Raw genomic sequence first — 15,946 nt, 5'->3', positions numbered from 1 at the left:
GACTGTGAGCTCAGCCATATGACTTGTTTTGGAAAAATGGGATGTTAACAGATGTGGTGGGGCAGAAACTTGAAATTTGCTCCCATGATTGGACTTATTTGTATTCATGCCATTGTCATGAGGATGTCTCCAAGATGGGCTCTCCCACAGGATTAGAAATAATGTGACACAAAGTCACCTTCACTGTCCCAGTCATGGCCAGTCTAGATCAGCCAGTCTATGTCCAGACATGAGAGTCCAGCCAAGATCAGCAGAGCCTCCTAGTCAACAACTGAGTGTGAGCAATAAATGCTTACTGTTGCAGGCCACGGAGGGCTTGTGGCAGCATTACCATAGCAGTAGGTAATGGATGCAATTCTCAGTTAGAAAGCTAAAGTCATACAGAAAAGTACACAAAATTAAGTGAGTCCGGCCTGAGTGGCTCAGTGGTTGAGCGTCGACCTATGAACCAGGAGGTCACGGTTTGTTTCCTGGTCAGGGCACATGCCCCGGGTTGCAGGCTCGATCCCAGTAGGGGGAGTACAGGAGGCAGCCAATCACTGATTCTCTCTCATCATTGATGTTTCTATATCTTTCTCCCTCCCCCTTCCTCTCTGAAATCAATAAAAATATATAATTAAAAAATTAAGTGAAATAATTTGAAATCTCAGATGTAGCCACTGTGCCATTTTGGTGAACCTCTCTCTGGGTGCAGGTGCACACACATCTTACACACTTCCTCCCATATCCACAGTCACAGAATTTATATCACTGTGGCAAGACTGGGGAGGATCCTGGGGCAAAGGCCACAAAGATAAGGCTATGATGTCATCCTCATAAATGAGAGTTGTTTGCCTCAGCTGGTCTGGGAGGGAGTAACAATGATGAAAGGCATAGGAAGAAGAAACTGAAAGACTAAGGTTTCAGGGCAATTAAAGGAGATTGTAAAGCATGATGGTTAACAAATCAGAGACATAAAATAAGCAGGAATGGGGCCTTGGGAAAGAATCAGGTTGGTTTATCTAAAACCCTGTCGCCCAGAGCCCTGGAGTTCGTTCATTCATTCATTCAATGAATATTTACTGATGCCTGTTATGAATCATGACATCCTAGGAGCTGAGGACTGCACAGGTGAATAAGACTTGGTACCAGTTCTAAAAGGGAGGCAGGAACCGAGAGAGAGTTTTCTAGAGGAGAGGCCAGCTAGGAGGGCATCTGATGGATGAGTAGGAGTTCTCCAGTGTGAGAGTGAGTGAGACCAGGTGGGGAGCGACCCACGGGAAGGAACAGAACTTGAAAGGTATGAAGGGGAGACCAATCACTAGGGTCACTGATATGCGATTGGGACGCTGAGGAGGCAGGGAGAGTGACAGGGCAGGATGGAAAGAAACAGGGTTCTGTTCCAGGAGAACAGTAACTTTTAAATCTCTTTGATTACAACCCACAGTAAGAAATGCATTTTCACCTGGCCGGCATGGCCCAGTGGTTGAGCATCGACCTATGAACCTGGAGGTCACAGTTCAATTCCCAGTCAGGGCACATGCCCAGGTTGCGGGCTCAATGCCCAGGCTGCAAGCTCGATTCCCAGTGGGGGGCATACAGGAGGCACCCGATCAATGATTTTCTCTCATCATTGATGTTTCTATCTCTATCTCCCTCTCCCTCTCCCTTCCTCTCTGGAATCAATAAAAATATATTAAGCCCTAGCTGGATTGGCTCAGTGGATAGAGCTTCAGCTTGCAGATATGGGTTCAATTCCAGTCAATGGCACATGCTCGGGTTGCAGGTTCGATCTCCATTAAGGGCATGCAGGAGGCAGCCAATCAGTGATTCTCTCATCACTGATGTTTCCCTCTCTCTCTCTCTCTCTCTCTCTCTCTCTCTCTCTCTCTCTCCCTCTCTCCCTCTCTCCCTTCCTCTCTGAAATCAATAAAAATATATATTTTAAAAATAAAATATATATTAAAAATGCATTTTCTATTTTGGTTCAGTATAATCATACACACACACACACACACACACACACACACACACACACACCAACAAAGCAATATTTCACCTTGCAAGATGCCATTCATTCATATATTTTCTATTCAGTCCTATAGGGGCAAAATAAGCCGATCACAAAATAGTACACATCATAGAATTTCATGTATGGGAAATTCTGTAACAGCAAAACTAAGCTATAGTGGTAGAAACAAGATTAGTGGCTGCTTGGGTGCGGGGGTAGGGTGGAGGGGTGGGGCAAGGTTAACTGCAAAGAAGTGAAAGAGAACTTCCTTCGGAGATAGAAATGTTCTATATTTTGATTGGGGCGGTGGTTACATGGGCACATGCATTTGTTAAAAATAAATATATAAAAATAAATGCACGTGAGGGAACTTTCTGGGGTGGTGTCAATGTTCTATATCTTGATAAGGGATTTGCATTGCACAAGTGAATGCATCTGTCAAAACTAGTCAAATGGGACACTTAGATTGTGCATTCCATTGTATGTAAATTTTACATTAAAATTGGGGACAAATATTGAACTGTAGTTGATGATATTCATGCTGAAGTATTCTGGTATTTGCAACTCACTTTTTGAAATACATAAAAATAAGATATATTGATGGATGGCTAGAGGAATGGGAAGATGGACAGATATGTCAAAGCAAATATAATAAAATATTACTGCATGCTGAGACAATTCAATGAGGAAAGGCTAACCTTTTCAATAAATGGTGCTGGGATAACTGCATATCCACATGCAAAAGAATGAAGTTGGATCCTTATCTCACATCATATACAAAAATTAACTCAAAATAGAACAAGGACCTACATGTAAGAGCTAACGTACAAAATTAATAGAAGAAAACGTAAGTATAAATCTTCCTGAATTTGGATTAGGCAATGGTTTCTTAGTTATGACACAAAAGTACAAGCAACAAAAGAAAAAATAGATGAACTTGACATCATCAATTTTAAAAGCCTTTGTGCTTTAAAGGACACCACCAAGAAAGTGAAAAGACAATCCATAGAATGGAAGAAAACTTTTGCAAATCAGCAGATAAGAGAGTTGTATCTAGAATATGTAAACAACAATTACAATCTGTAATAATACAAGCATACTATGCTAATTAGACCAGATGTCCTTCTGGACATCCTTCCAGATGACCTTCCAGATGAAGCTGGGGCTGAGAGGGAAGCCCGGGTCCCGGGTGCCAGAGGAAAGCTGGTGCCAGCAGCCGGGGGAAGGATGGTCTACTCTTGCACGAATTTCGTGCATTGGGCCTCTAGTCTATATATAAAAAAGGCTAAGCGACCGTCCGACCGTCTGACTGGTAGCTATGACATGCAATGACCACCAGGGGGCAGATGCTCAACACAGGAGCTGCTAAGCTGCGGTGACTTGGCAGCAGCAGTTATTGGGTGATGCACCCTAGAACCAGACAAGAGGGAGCCTGATTCTGGGGTGCATCACCTGAGAACTGCCCTCTCGCAATCCAGGACCCCTCAGGGGATGTCGGAGAGTTGGTTTCGGCCTGATCCCCACAGGCCAGGCTGAGGGACCCCACCTGCCAGAGAGGTGCGGCCGGCTGGGGAGGGACTGTGGGAGGTTGGCTCCAGGGTGTGTCCCACTGGCCACCTTCTAATTAATTTCCTTTCAATGTGCACGAATTTATGCACCGGGGCACTAGTTCAGTAATAACAACACAAAAGTCCCAATTTGAAAATGGGCAAAGGATCAGAATAGCCAGTTCTCCTAAAAAGATATACAAGAGGCCAAGAAGCTCATGAAAAGATGCTCAGCATCATCAGGGAAATGCAAATTAAAACCAGAGTGAGACATCACTTCACACCTTCACACACTGCTGATGGGGCTGTAACACGGACAGCCCTTTGGAGAACAGTTTGGCAGTCCTTCAAATGGTTTAAACATGCTACCATATGGTCCAGCAATTCTGCTCCTAGGTACATACCCAAGAGAAATTAAAACATGTGTCCAAATAGAAACTTGCACATGAATGTTCACACAAGCATTATTCATAGTAGCCAACTGATAGTGGGCAAATAAAATGTGGCATATTCATACAAGAAAGTATTATTTAGGAATTTAAAAAATGGAGTACAGATACATGCTACAACATGGATGAACCTTGAAAACATGTTAAATGAAAGAAGCTGGTCACAAAGGATCACATGTTGTGTGATGGTATTTTTGTGAATTGTCAATGGAGACAGGAAGTGGATGAGTATTGTCCAGGGCTGGCGATGGGACTGGAGGAATAACTGACGGTGAAGGGCTGCAGGGTCTCTTCTTGGGGAACGAAATGTTCTAAAAATTGCTTGTGGTGAAGGTTGCCCAGCCCTGCGAACATCCTGAAAACCTGCATTGTACACTTAAATGGACAGGTTGTAGGGTTTGTATCTCAGTGAAGCTGTTTTAAAACCATGTGAATGCAAATGAAAAATGAGAGCTGCACTTCAGCAAACGCTTCTGCTCTTCAAAGGTCACCACTAAGGAAACAAAAAGATACGCATCGGACTGTGAAAAATATTTGCAAATTATATATCTGACAAAGGTCATATCCATAATATATAAATAACTCCCAGCACTCTATAAGAAAACAACTCAATTTTTAAAAATGGGCAAAAGCCTCGAACCTACATTTCGCCAATAAATAAAGATGCATAGCAAGAAGCTCATGAAAAATGACCAACAACATTGGTCATCAGGGAATTGCAAAAGAAAACCACCGCGAGACACTTCAACGCACAGGTTGCAATGGCTCATATGTTTTAAGTATGTAGACAATACCAGCTGATGGTGAGGGTTGGAACTACTGGAATTCTCATCATTGCTGCTGGGAATGCAAAATGGTACCGTCATCTGGAAAATAGTGTGGCCGTTTCTTATAAACATAAAACATGTTTTACCACACGACCCACTTGTCTAGGCATTTACCCTGGAGAACTCAGGTTCACACAAAAACCCATCTGCAAGTGTTTATGGCGACTTTATTGGTAATTGCCAACTAATGAAAACAACCCAGATGTCCCAGCTGGTGCGTGGGTAAACAGTACATCCACACGATGGAATACTGTTTAGCAATTTTTAAACATCTTCTACTTTACACACACTCTGGAAGAATCTCCCGTGCATTATGAAAGAAGCCAGACTCAAAAGGCCACACACTGTGTGACTGTTTATAGGGAGAGAACGTAGACCAGTGGTGGCCAGGGGCCCGGGGAGGGGGCACGCTGCAAAGGGCCGGGGAGAATCTCTCAGGTTGAAGAAACTCTTCTGTGTCATGGTTGAGGTGGTGGCTACTCGACTGTGTCTGTCAAAACTCATAGGACTGTACCCTAAAACGGGCGAATCGCACTGTATGTAAATTATACCTTAATCTACAAAATTAAAAAATATATATTAACAGTAGATTCTAGATGATGGGAATATGCATGTTCACTGTACAATTCTTTCAACTTTTGATGTGTTTGAACATGTTCATAATCAAATGTTTGGCAAAAAACATAAAAAAGGTGTTAGATGGTTGAAAAAATAAATGTATGCATGACCAAAACAAATGAATCATTAAATAAAATTTAACGAGTCATTTCACCCATCAAATCTTAAACAATAAGAAATAATACATATAGTAATTACAGCATTATAGGCCACGATCCATTACATTGATTGTATAAGCTATTGATGGGCCATGATCTTCAGTTTGAAAAACACTGCTTTAGAGCAGGCTTCGACACTTGAACTTTAACCTGAGAGGGCCTGGGGGATCCGGGCCCCCAGAAGCGGGCTGAGCTGGGCTGATTCCCTGCTCTGGGGCCACGGCCAGTAGGAGGTCCCGGGGAGCAGCCGGGGCTGTGCCCAGCTCAGAGGCAATGGCTGCCTGGTGTCCCCAGGGACGCTGGACCAGGGCAAGGTCCTGTGCCCTGCAGCGGGGAGCCAGCTCGGGTGACAGCAGAGCGAGTCCACGTTCTGGAAGTCACGCGTGTGGACTGAAACGGCGGGCCCTCCCCACCATCCGGACCGGATCGCTCCCTGGATTTTCACTTGACTCTGGCTGGGGGCGGCTTTCAGAGTGACAGTGGTTAGCTTTTCACCGGCCTTGGCACTGGGCACGCAGGTCAGGCTAAACACGAGCAAAATCATGTTTCCGGCATCCAAGACCATTGTGGTCAGGAAAGATTTATCCCTACTGTGTCTGAGTGATACATTGGAGCTACAGTTTATGTCAATGTATACAGCGGTTCATGAATAAGAAAACGTTCTACTTAAAAGTGCAAGTTTAGAAACTTTTATTTCAACTCATTTCTGCGGTTTTAAGCCTGCAATTCAGACGTGTTTCTGCACGTGGTCTTACCCACCCCCGTCCTGGAGCTCGAGACAAGGCCGCAGGTCCTTCTTCAGCAGCCTCCCCTCTGACCCCTGTCCACCACTGCGCAGGGCGCTCACACTGCGGAGGGCCAGCCACGCCTGCAGACCTCTCTGCCTTTGCATGGCCTTTCCCCTCCTGCCCCCGGTGACCTCCTAGTCACCCCTCAGCGCCTGCTTCGGCTGCACCTCATCTGTGCAGACTTCCCTGGAATTCTCCTCATGGCAGAAGCAGCGAGTCCTTGTGCTGCTGGTCCACCGGCCTGTGCATGCAGCTGTAACGCCAGGCTGGCTTCTCTCTGGGTGTACGAAACGCCATAGGAATTGGTTATTCCAAATAAAACTAGGTCTGATGCCAAGCCCTCCTGCCCCAGAGTATAATCATTTACGTTCTGTGGCTGCGGGAGCCGCTCCCTGCCTCCAGAGTGAAAGAGAGGGCGGAGCGGCACGCGCAGGGCAGACACTCATGGAGAGCCCTCTGGACTCCGATCCGAGCAGTGCCGGCCAAGTGCCTGCCCTGGTGGGCGGGGTCCTCGCGGCTCCTTCCCAGCTTGGGCATGAGTGCCCAGGCAGTGCGGGGGGGGGGGGGGGGGGGGCTCCCCTCAGAGCATCACACGGGCACTCCCCTGGGTCCTCTCACCGCCTTGGGCACCGAGAGGCAGCACTGCTCTGCCACACAGCCCAGAATGCCTGCACCTCTCCTCCCAGTTTGGGGAGCTCGCCCGCTCCTGAAGCCCCTGGGAGCTTTTACTGGAAGCACAATGTGGGTCTCGCTTGCCTAGGGGAGGGGCCGGGGGGCTGAGGCCAGCGGTTTCTTACTAACTCGCGCCCTGTTACATGGATGGCACTTACCTCACCACTTGGCGCTGATTTCGCTCCCGCCCGGGCCTTCCTCTGAACTGCGGGTCTTCTGAGGCCAAGGGCTGCCTCACTGACCCGGTCTCCTAAAGGGTGAGCGTGAGCTTCCTAACTGTGGATCGATCGGGGGAAGTTTTAAAAATCCCTCTGAGCCTCAGTTTCCTCGCCTGTAAAAGACCAGTCTCGTAGCAGTGTGGTTGGGATGAACCAAGGTAAGGCATGCTGACCCCTTCGAACACTGCCTGACACGTCCCGGTAGCTCCATGAATATTAGTGGCTATATTACTTTTTATTCTCATTACTAGTGGCCTGGTGCATGAAATTTGTGCAGGGGAGGTGTGTGTCCCTCAGCCCGGCCTGCACCCTCTCCCATCTGGGACCACTTAGGGAATGTCCACAGGGATTGGGCCTAAACCAGCAGTCGGACATCCCTCTCGCAATCCAGGATCGCTGGTTCCTAACCACTCACCTGCCTGCCTGCTTGATTGCCCCTATCCATTCTGCCTGCTGGCCTGCTCACCCCCAACTGCCCCCCTCACCGACCTTCTCGCCCCCAACTGCCCCCCCCCCCGTCAGCCTGATCACCCCCAACTGCCCTCCCCTCCTGGCCTGATTGCCCCTAACTGCCTCTGCCTCGGCCCCGCCACCATGGCTTTGTCCGGAAGGACGTCCAGAAGGTCTCCCAGTCTAATTAGCATATTACCCTTTTATTAGTATAGATAGGGTATGACATACCACCATAACTATAACGTATCTGCCAGTATTACTCTATGAGAATACGTATATCATGCGATAGGAAGGCATCTAATACATTACATTGTATATGTTGTAAGTAGTAGGAAATACTGTATTCGTAGCAATAGCATACACCCTGTGACTTCCCTTCCTGATTGGGGAATGGTTCCCCAGTTCTTTGAACGTTTCCTGGCCCCTGATGTATTTGGAAAGAAAATAGCTCTGAGTTTGGAGAAATTAAATGACAATAATGATTCTAATTCAACTGCCTCCTGTACTTCCAGCCAGATAACAGGAAAAACACCCCGGGGCGGCACCTCCTATGGCTGAGCTCCGGAGTGAGGGTCCACGGCCCAGCGCTGGGTGGGTGACAGTGACTGGAGGCACCTCGGGACCTCTGCTCCCAGCCCCTCCCGAGCCCCAGTGCCTCCTAACGGGGTCCCGAAGCTGCGCCCCCAATCCTGCTGCCCTCTCCTCGCTGGGGACTGGGGGCAGCGGCATGGGGCGCAGGCGTCCCATTTTCATTAAAATGTTCAACCTGCGCCCACTCCATCTGTGTCCACAGGAGGCCCGGGGGCAGGCAGTGATCCAGGAGGCACTCACCGTCCCCGCCAGAGCTCAGCCACGATGGTCCGGGGTGAGCCAGCCCCGCCAGGCCCTGTGGCTGCGACTTGGACCCGCTTCCTTAACCAGGGACCTGGCGCTGGGCGGGCGGCAGCGCTGCTTCCTCCCCAGCCCGTGCTGGAGCGGGTCCCTGCGGTTTCAGAACCGAACTCCGAGGGCCTCTCCAGGCAGCAGCAGCCCTGAGCCCGCCAGCTCTCCCTTGATCCTGCCAAGGCTTGCTTCTCACACTTGCTGAAAACCTTCTCGGTCCACTTGCCATAGTAATCAGTTCGGGCTAAAAGGACTGGGGGACTTCGGCGGGGCTGAGGGGACTGGGCACCGCCATCTTGTGGCTATGGGTGCTGGCGCCTTTGTGATGATGTGACGGTCAATTTGCATATTCCGTCTTTATTAGATAGGATTGCTACTTGCAGTGGATGTTGGTTGCCTACCCAACAGTCGTCCCAACTCCTTTTTTCCACTATAGAGACTGACAGTGCCACGTGCTCTCCTTCCCGTCCTTGCTTGGAGCATGAGCATGTGACCCAGTCTGGGCCACAGTACTTGGATGGAGGCATGCAAAGTCTTCTGGGAAAGATGACCTCTCTAATCAAAAGACAGAGAGGTAGAAATAGACTTTGGACATAGTCGTGGAGAGCGGCGATGCCTGGAGCTACGGCAGCCACTGCTTGGCCATGAGGGCAGAGCTAAGGCTAGAAGCCGACATGCGGAAGCTGTCAGAGCAGAGAGAGGGACGGCGTGGGGCCTTTACAGCATTGCTGAGTTGCTGCCCCCACCCTGGGACCTTCTACCTGAGAACACTCTGTTCAGTTACATCTGAAATGTCCTTATTGTAAAGGCTACTTGTCGCTGGGTGAGCATCAGCAGCTGAAATAGAGTTCATTGAATACGTTACCATAGAAAGTGATACTTGGCAACTCTTGAGAGAAAGTGGCAGTGCCAGGATGGAGACCCTGAACACGGCGGCCCAGGTGAGCGGGCTTTCGATGAGTGCCCCTGGTCTCCAGCCCCCGCCCCCTCCAGACTCACATTAGGGAAAGAGCTGGCTGCCAGCTGCGGTCACAGCTGGGTAATGCTTCTTGTCCACCTGCACGTGTGCTGGCTCGGGCAGCGGTGCAGTCTGCCCGTGGGAAAGTGGGCGGACACGTGGCAAAAGTGAGTGCACAGGAAGGGAAGAGTCCAAAACCCGGAGCTTTGTTTCTGCTCAGTCTTATCCCTTGTTCACTGAACATGGGCATCGCAATCTAAACTGCAACCTTGAGTTCAGTCCGCTGCTGGCTGGCAAAGAAACCACTGCCTGCCATCTGGCCTTGCTTCGCCGGTGTTTCTAACTTAGTTTTGGTCCGTTATTCATTCTCTTCTGTTGGGGACTCTGCCTTTCTGTTGCTGAGAAAAGGGGGAGGAGGCTGTGCTTCTCTTGTTTCTGGTTAATTTTGTGGCTAGAAAAGTGTTCTGGGAAAGGTACAGGCACAGCACAGTTTTACCACAACAACTACCGGTGCGCTGGCCACGCAGGATGTGCAGGGATGACTGGTGTGTACCTCGTACAGGCTCGTGTAATACTTACACTCATGCTTCTAGGTGTGCTGGTCCTACGGCAAGTCAAAAACCAGCTAAAAAGTGGTGAGTGGTGGGATAATTTTAGGAATATGATTGGCCACCTGTAGCCAACAATGTCCTCTCTGTGCCCGATGCTTTCTGAGCCGGTGCTCTCTGCTGGTGTCACCACGCTTCCGTGACTCTGACCGTATTTCACCTCCACCTCGCGCGCTGTCCGGGGTCAGCAACGGCGGCGGCCCTGAGCGCACAGGCCTCTGCTCCGGTCCTCGCCTCTCCTCCGGCGCAGCAGCCGCTCCTTCTTCACGGAACGTTCCCCTGCGCTGACTCACGGGACTCGGGACCGACTCTCCCATCATGTTCTCTGACTTTTCATCCTGTTCTCTAAGTGGAATCCTTCCCCACGTCCGCCCTGTTCAGCTCCTTCAGAAACTCCCTTTGCCTCACTGGGTGCACGTCCACAGGCAAAGCTTCAGCGTGTGTGTGTGTACATAGTCAGCGACATTCCCCCGATCCACTGCGCCCGGTCCCCCCGCCCGGGAGGCACCTGTAGGAGCCCTTGGAGATGCGCGTGCCAGGGACCACGTGTGAGCAGAGGCCTCGGCGACGGCGTGGCTTTGACTGCAGCGCCGCGCTGATGCCCGCCCCTACATCGGGCCCTGCCCGGGCTCCCATGTCCAGTGTTTGGCGCCCACACCGTGCAGGCATGTCCCCCGCTACCCCTCTGACCCCTCACACCCCAAAGGCCTGCGACCGAAGTCACCACCCTTCTCCAGCCCTGCTCCCCTCTGCGTGCTCAGCCGCAGTGCAGGCGTCGCCTCCAGTTAGGCAAGTTGGAAACGATGCCATCATCTTTGACTTCCCTCTCTGTCTCTGTCTCTCTCACGTAGACAGCCAGGAGCCGCCGTGGTCTGTCCGCTCCACCTCTGCATTCCTCTTGGCATCTGGCCTATTTCCCTCTCCCACTGCTTCTGCCCTGGTCCAGGCCCTAACTCCCTCTCGCCCAAACTACGGGGACCTCCTTCCCCGCTTTCTGTTGCCGGTGGCAGCCGCTGTGCAGAGCCTACCCAGCCCCATTGCTCCCTTCTTCCCTCCACTCCATCCAGCTGCAGGGGCCCTGCCCGGAGACTGACTCGTGATTGGCGAAGCCAGTGACAGCGATCCTAACCCCCCTAGCAGATCCCCACTGTCCCGGCTCCTTTGCAGCACGGGGTGGCGAGGTGACTCAGTCTGGCCGATAAGACACGCAGGGGAAACCCGGAGAGAGGCCCACGGAGAGGAAGACCTCCGCTCACTCCTCCCACCAGTGCCGTCATCAACGCCCATGAAGCACTTATGCTTTAGACGTTTACTCTCCAGGCTGGCATGTAAGGCCTGGACCACCAGCTCTCCATTCCCTTTTCCTCCAGCTTTACCCACTTCTCCCCACCTTCCTCACAAGGAGCCTGGGGGTGGGAAGGCCAAGGGCAGGTATGTCCTCCATGGCAGCTGGTCCAAGGATGGCCCCGCATGAACCATCTCCCGGTTCACAATCCTGTGCAGCCCCTCCCCCGCGTCCGCCCTGGGCCTGTGAAGCAGTTTAACTCCCCGGATGCAAAGGGCACGAAGCTGTGCCACGTGGGCCACAGGGACCCAGGACACTCTGCTTCTGCCCCTCAGCAGCCCCAAGCCACCCGATGAGCCACCAACTGCGCCGAGACCACCGAGCGGTGAGGAAGTGCCGCCCGACCACAGGAGAGGCCCAGCCAGCACAGAAGAGCAAGGCGCAGACTCTGAGGGAGCTGGGGCTACACCAGCCAGCCCTCCCCACTGTTCCCCTGAGCTGACGCCATGTGGAGCACAGGCAGGCAGGGTAAGCTGGGGTGAGAAAGTAACTAAAAATTACTTCTAGTTAAAGTCCATGATGGCTGCTCTTCTGCATGCACGCCTTGCTTCTATTGCCCCCTCAGCTTAGATTAGCTCTCCTTCTCACCACACATATCCCATCTGTCAAGACTCTTCTTGAATGCCACCTCTTCTATAAGACCTTCTCGATTGCGTCAGCTCTGAGCACTTGGGTATATTGACCAGCTCTGGAGCAAGTATGTATTTTTGCCCACCTGTAGCAGCACACCAGCTTTGTTTGGATACATGATCCCTCCCCCTTTGTGGTGGAACTGTCAATCAAGTTGTCCACTTACCCCTGACCAGGCCAATCAGCTGCTCTCTCCCTCCAGGGCAGATCCTCATGGAGGACAGCCTGACCGAGCTCCTGCAGGCCAGGTCTCCCAGCTGCTCTGATCCCTGTCCAGGGCAGGAGTTGATTCTTCAGCTTTTCCTTTGAGTCTCTGAGCCCCCCTGGAGCAGAGACAGCAAGCTCACCAATTATTCCATGTGTCCCCAAACATTTATTTCTCAGCCACCTGCAGTGAGGGCAGACCTTGTAACTAGCTCTGATGGATGACATTAGAGTAGAAATGACACATGCCAGTTTCAGGCTGAGGCAGTAAAAAAGCCCCCATGCAAACCTCCATCCCTAGAGACCCCTGCATGGTCATCGAGGAGGCGTTGTGTTTCAGTGTTGTAGGTGATGCAGCTGCAAGAGCGCGGATGCTCTGTAGGCTGAGTCCCTGAGTGAGTGCAGAGTGGAGCCCCTGCAGACCCACATGTGATATGTAGTATGACCTAGAAATAACCATTTGGAGGATGTTTGTTACAGCACCATAACCTGGCCTATCCTGAATAACACATACCCAATACCCTTCCAATATGCTTTTTTTGTTTTTGCTCAAGTTACCTGAGTCACGTTTCTTGCACCTAAAATTGCTTAACTGATAAACTCTTAGCCCTTAGCAATTTCTTCTTCATACACTTACTAATGTGCATCTGTCTTATTTTTCCTTCTCAGCTGAGAGCAACTTTGCATCCTATCACACTAGCATACACGTATAATGCTCTTGATAATTATTTGTTGAATGAATGCAAAAATGGAACGAAAGTGAAAAATTTGATGAATCAACTAGATACTTTCTGTTCAACCTTAGTTTCTAAATCCATTTTCAAGAGAGCATTAATTAAAAGGGATCCTAAAATATGATTGAACCATCATAAAATATGGTTTTATGATGATAGTGGCATATATTTTCAATCATATTATGATGTCATAACTTCAAAAACTTTATTAAATGCCAAAGAGTAAAATACCTTGGAAACATCAGAACAACAGCAAAATTCAGTGAGCTCTTAACTCCTGACAGGCGCTACATGCAGGCTGCTTAGTTTTTCATCTTCCGGTCCCACCCCACTCCCAATCCTGATGTTTAACATCGGATTGTAGACAAAAGGAGAAGCAGCAATTTGGAAGTATTTGTCTATTGTTCCTGAAGAAATTAATAATTTTTACATCAGTAAAAAAGTGCCTCAGGACTCTGCTGGACCAGATCCTCCACTTTAAAAGAAAAACCTATAATAATTCTATATAGAAAAATAAGCGTATCTTGACATAATGGTATTAAAGTAAGCTTGTCCCTCTTTACTTAAAAAGTTGGTAATTTTTTGCTTAAATAAATTATGTCTATACAAAGTAAAAAATACATAAATAAAAGTAACACCTATACTACTGGCCAGTGTGGCCCAATGGGTTGAAGCGTCTTCCAGTGCACTAGAAGGTTGTGGGCTAGAGTCCTGATCAGGGCATGTACCCGGGATGCAGGTTCGATCCCTGACCCCAAAATATCTTCGGTGAAGATTTAAAAAAAAAAGAAAAAAGAAACACCTATAAATGAAAATGGTTTACAACCTGCTCCCAATGAAAGAGAGAGAGAGAGAGGTTTCAGAAGTATTTTACTCTTTGGCATTTAATAAAGTTTTTGAAGTTATGACATAATGTGATTGAAAAAATATATATGCCACTGTCATGATAAAAACAGAGGTGTAATCATATTTTAGGATCTCTTTTTTTGTGTGATGTGATGTATTGTTTTTTTTTTTTTAATTTCTTTATTGATTAAGGTGTCACATATTTGTCCTCATCCCCCCATTCCCATCCCACACCCCTCCCCTTGGATGCCCCAACCCTCTGTTGAACTTAAGCATTGGTTAGGCTCATATGCATGCACACAAGACCTTTGGTTGATCTCTCCCCCCTCCCCCCACCCTCCCCTATCCTCCCTCTGAGGCCCGATAGTCCGATCGATGCCTCCTTGTTTCTGGTTCTGTTCTTGTTCATCCGTCTATGTTGTTCATCATTTCCCCTAGATGAGCGAAATCATGTGTCACTATAGATATACTTATAAGAATTGAATGTGCGACGAGCAATAATAGTTATGCTGACAGGCAAATGAATCAGTCTGTAGTGAGTTTCTTTCTGGACCAACAGTTCTTTTGAGACCCAATATCAATGTCCACCGGTTCCCTATGAGTACATGTCGGCACTGACCCCTCAGCTCTGGATGGTGGACAAATGGTGGTAATGCAGGTCCGACTCCCTCTGGTTTGGTCTCGGCTGGACCCAGGGGCACTGCTTCACCCGGATCCAGGGGCCCACGGCCTCACCTGGACCCGGGGCCAGGCTCACCCGGATCCGGGGGCCCGCGGCCTCGCCCGGACCCGGGGCCCAGGGCTCACCCGGCTCCGGGGGCCCGCGGCCTCGCCCGGACCCGGGGCCCAGGGCTCACCCGGCTCCGGGGGCCCGCGGCCTCGCCCGGACCCGGGGCCCAGGGCTCACCCGGCTCCGGGGGCCCGCGGCCTCGCCCGGACCCGGGGCCCAGGGCTCACCCGGTCCGGGCTCACCCGGCTCCAGGGGCCCGCGGCCTCGCCCAGACCCGGGGCCCAGGGCTCACCCGGATCCAGGGGCGCACGGCCTCGCCCAGACCCAGGATTCAGCCTCACCCGGACCCAGAGGCGCACGGCCTCGCCCAGACCCAGGATTCAGCCTCACCCGGACCCAGGGGCGCATGGCCTCGCCCGGACCCAGGGGCACGTGGCCTCACCCGGACCCGGGGCCCAGCCTCACCCTGACCCAGTTCCCAGCCTCACCCAGACCCAGGGGCACGCGGCTTCACCCGGATCCAGGACCCAGCGGGGTTTCGTCTTCTTGATCCCATTTCCTGTTGGTCAATTCCATCTCAGTAATTCCTTCGGCCATTTTCTCAGAGCTCCAGGGCAGCCGCCGCAGAACTCGTTGGGTGGCGGGCTCGGCGAAGCTCCGGTGTGCCCGGTGCGCGGCAGCGGGCTGGTCCGGGGTGGCTGCGTCGGCCCTTGGGTCTGCAGCGGTGGCCAGTCACCGAGCGTGCGCACCTGGCCGCTTCCGGGGCGTTGAGATTCTTGAAGGACTCGGAGGTCAGCAAGCGCGGAGTCTCCCACCCCATGACTCCCAGGGGCTCGTCTGTCCGTGCTCGGCAGCGAGTGGGGCCTTCCCCTCAGCCGGAGACCGCTGGGGGAACTGCGCCGAGCACGTTCCAGGCCGCCACTGTGTCGTCTGAGCCGTAGTTCTTAAAGTGTGATCTTTGGGTCGCCGGCATCAGCATCATCCCGAGTACCCCTCTCTTTTATTCTAGTTGTAGAGCGTCTGCTCAGTCAGCCCTCCGGTGGTTCTGGATGGTGTCTGCTCCGCTCTCCCGTCATAGACTCAAAATTGTTGTGGTGGGCAGCAATCAGGCTTCTGCCCTATGCCTCCATCTTGTTCTTCCTTTGTATAGTTAAGTCTTGATTGTTGTTGGTGTCGCTGGGAGGAATTGTCCTCCAGGCCAATTGGCCGTGCAGATCCTCTGTGTCTATAAAGGAAGAGTTGCTGTGTAGGAGACAGATTTATGGGCCGGGTCTTGGTGCAGCAAGGCT

The sequence above is a fragment of the Cnephaeus nilssonii genome (assembly GCF_951640355.1).
Source record: "Cnephaeus nilssonii genome assembly, chromosome: 2".
In the NCBI taxonomy this organism is placed as follows: domain Eukaryota; kingdom Metazoa; phylum Chordata; class Mammalia; order Chiroptera; family Vespertilionidae; genus Cnephaeus; species Cnephaeus nilssonii.
This window is presented reverse-complemented; position numbering follows the sequence as displayed.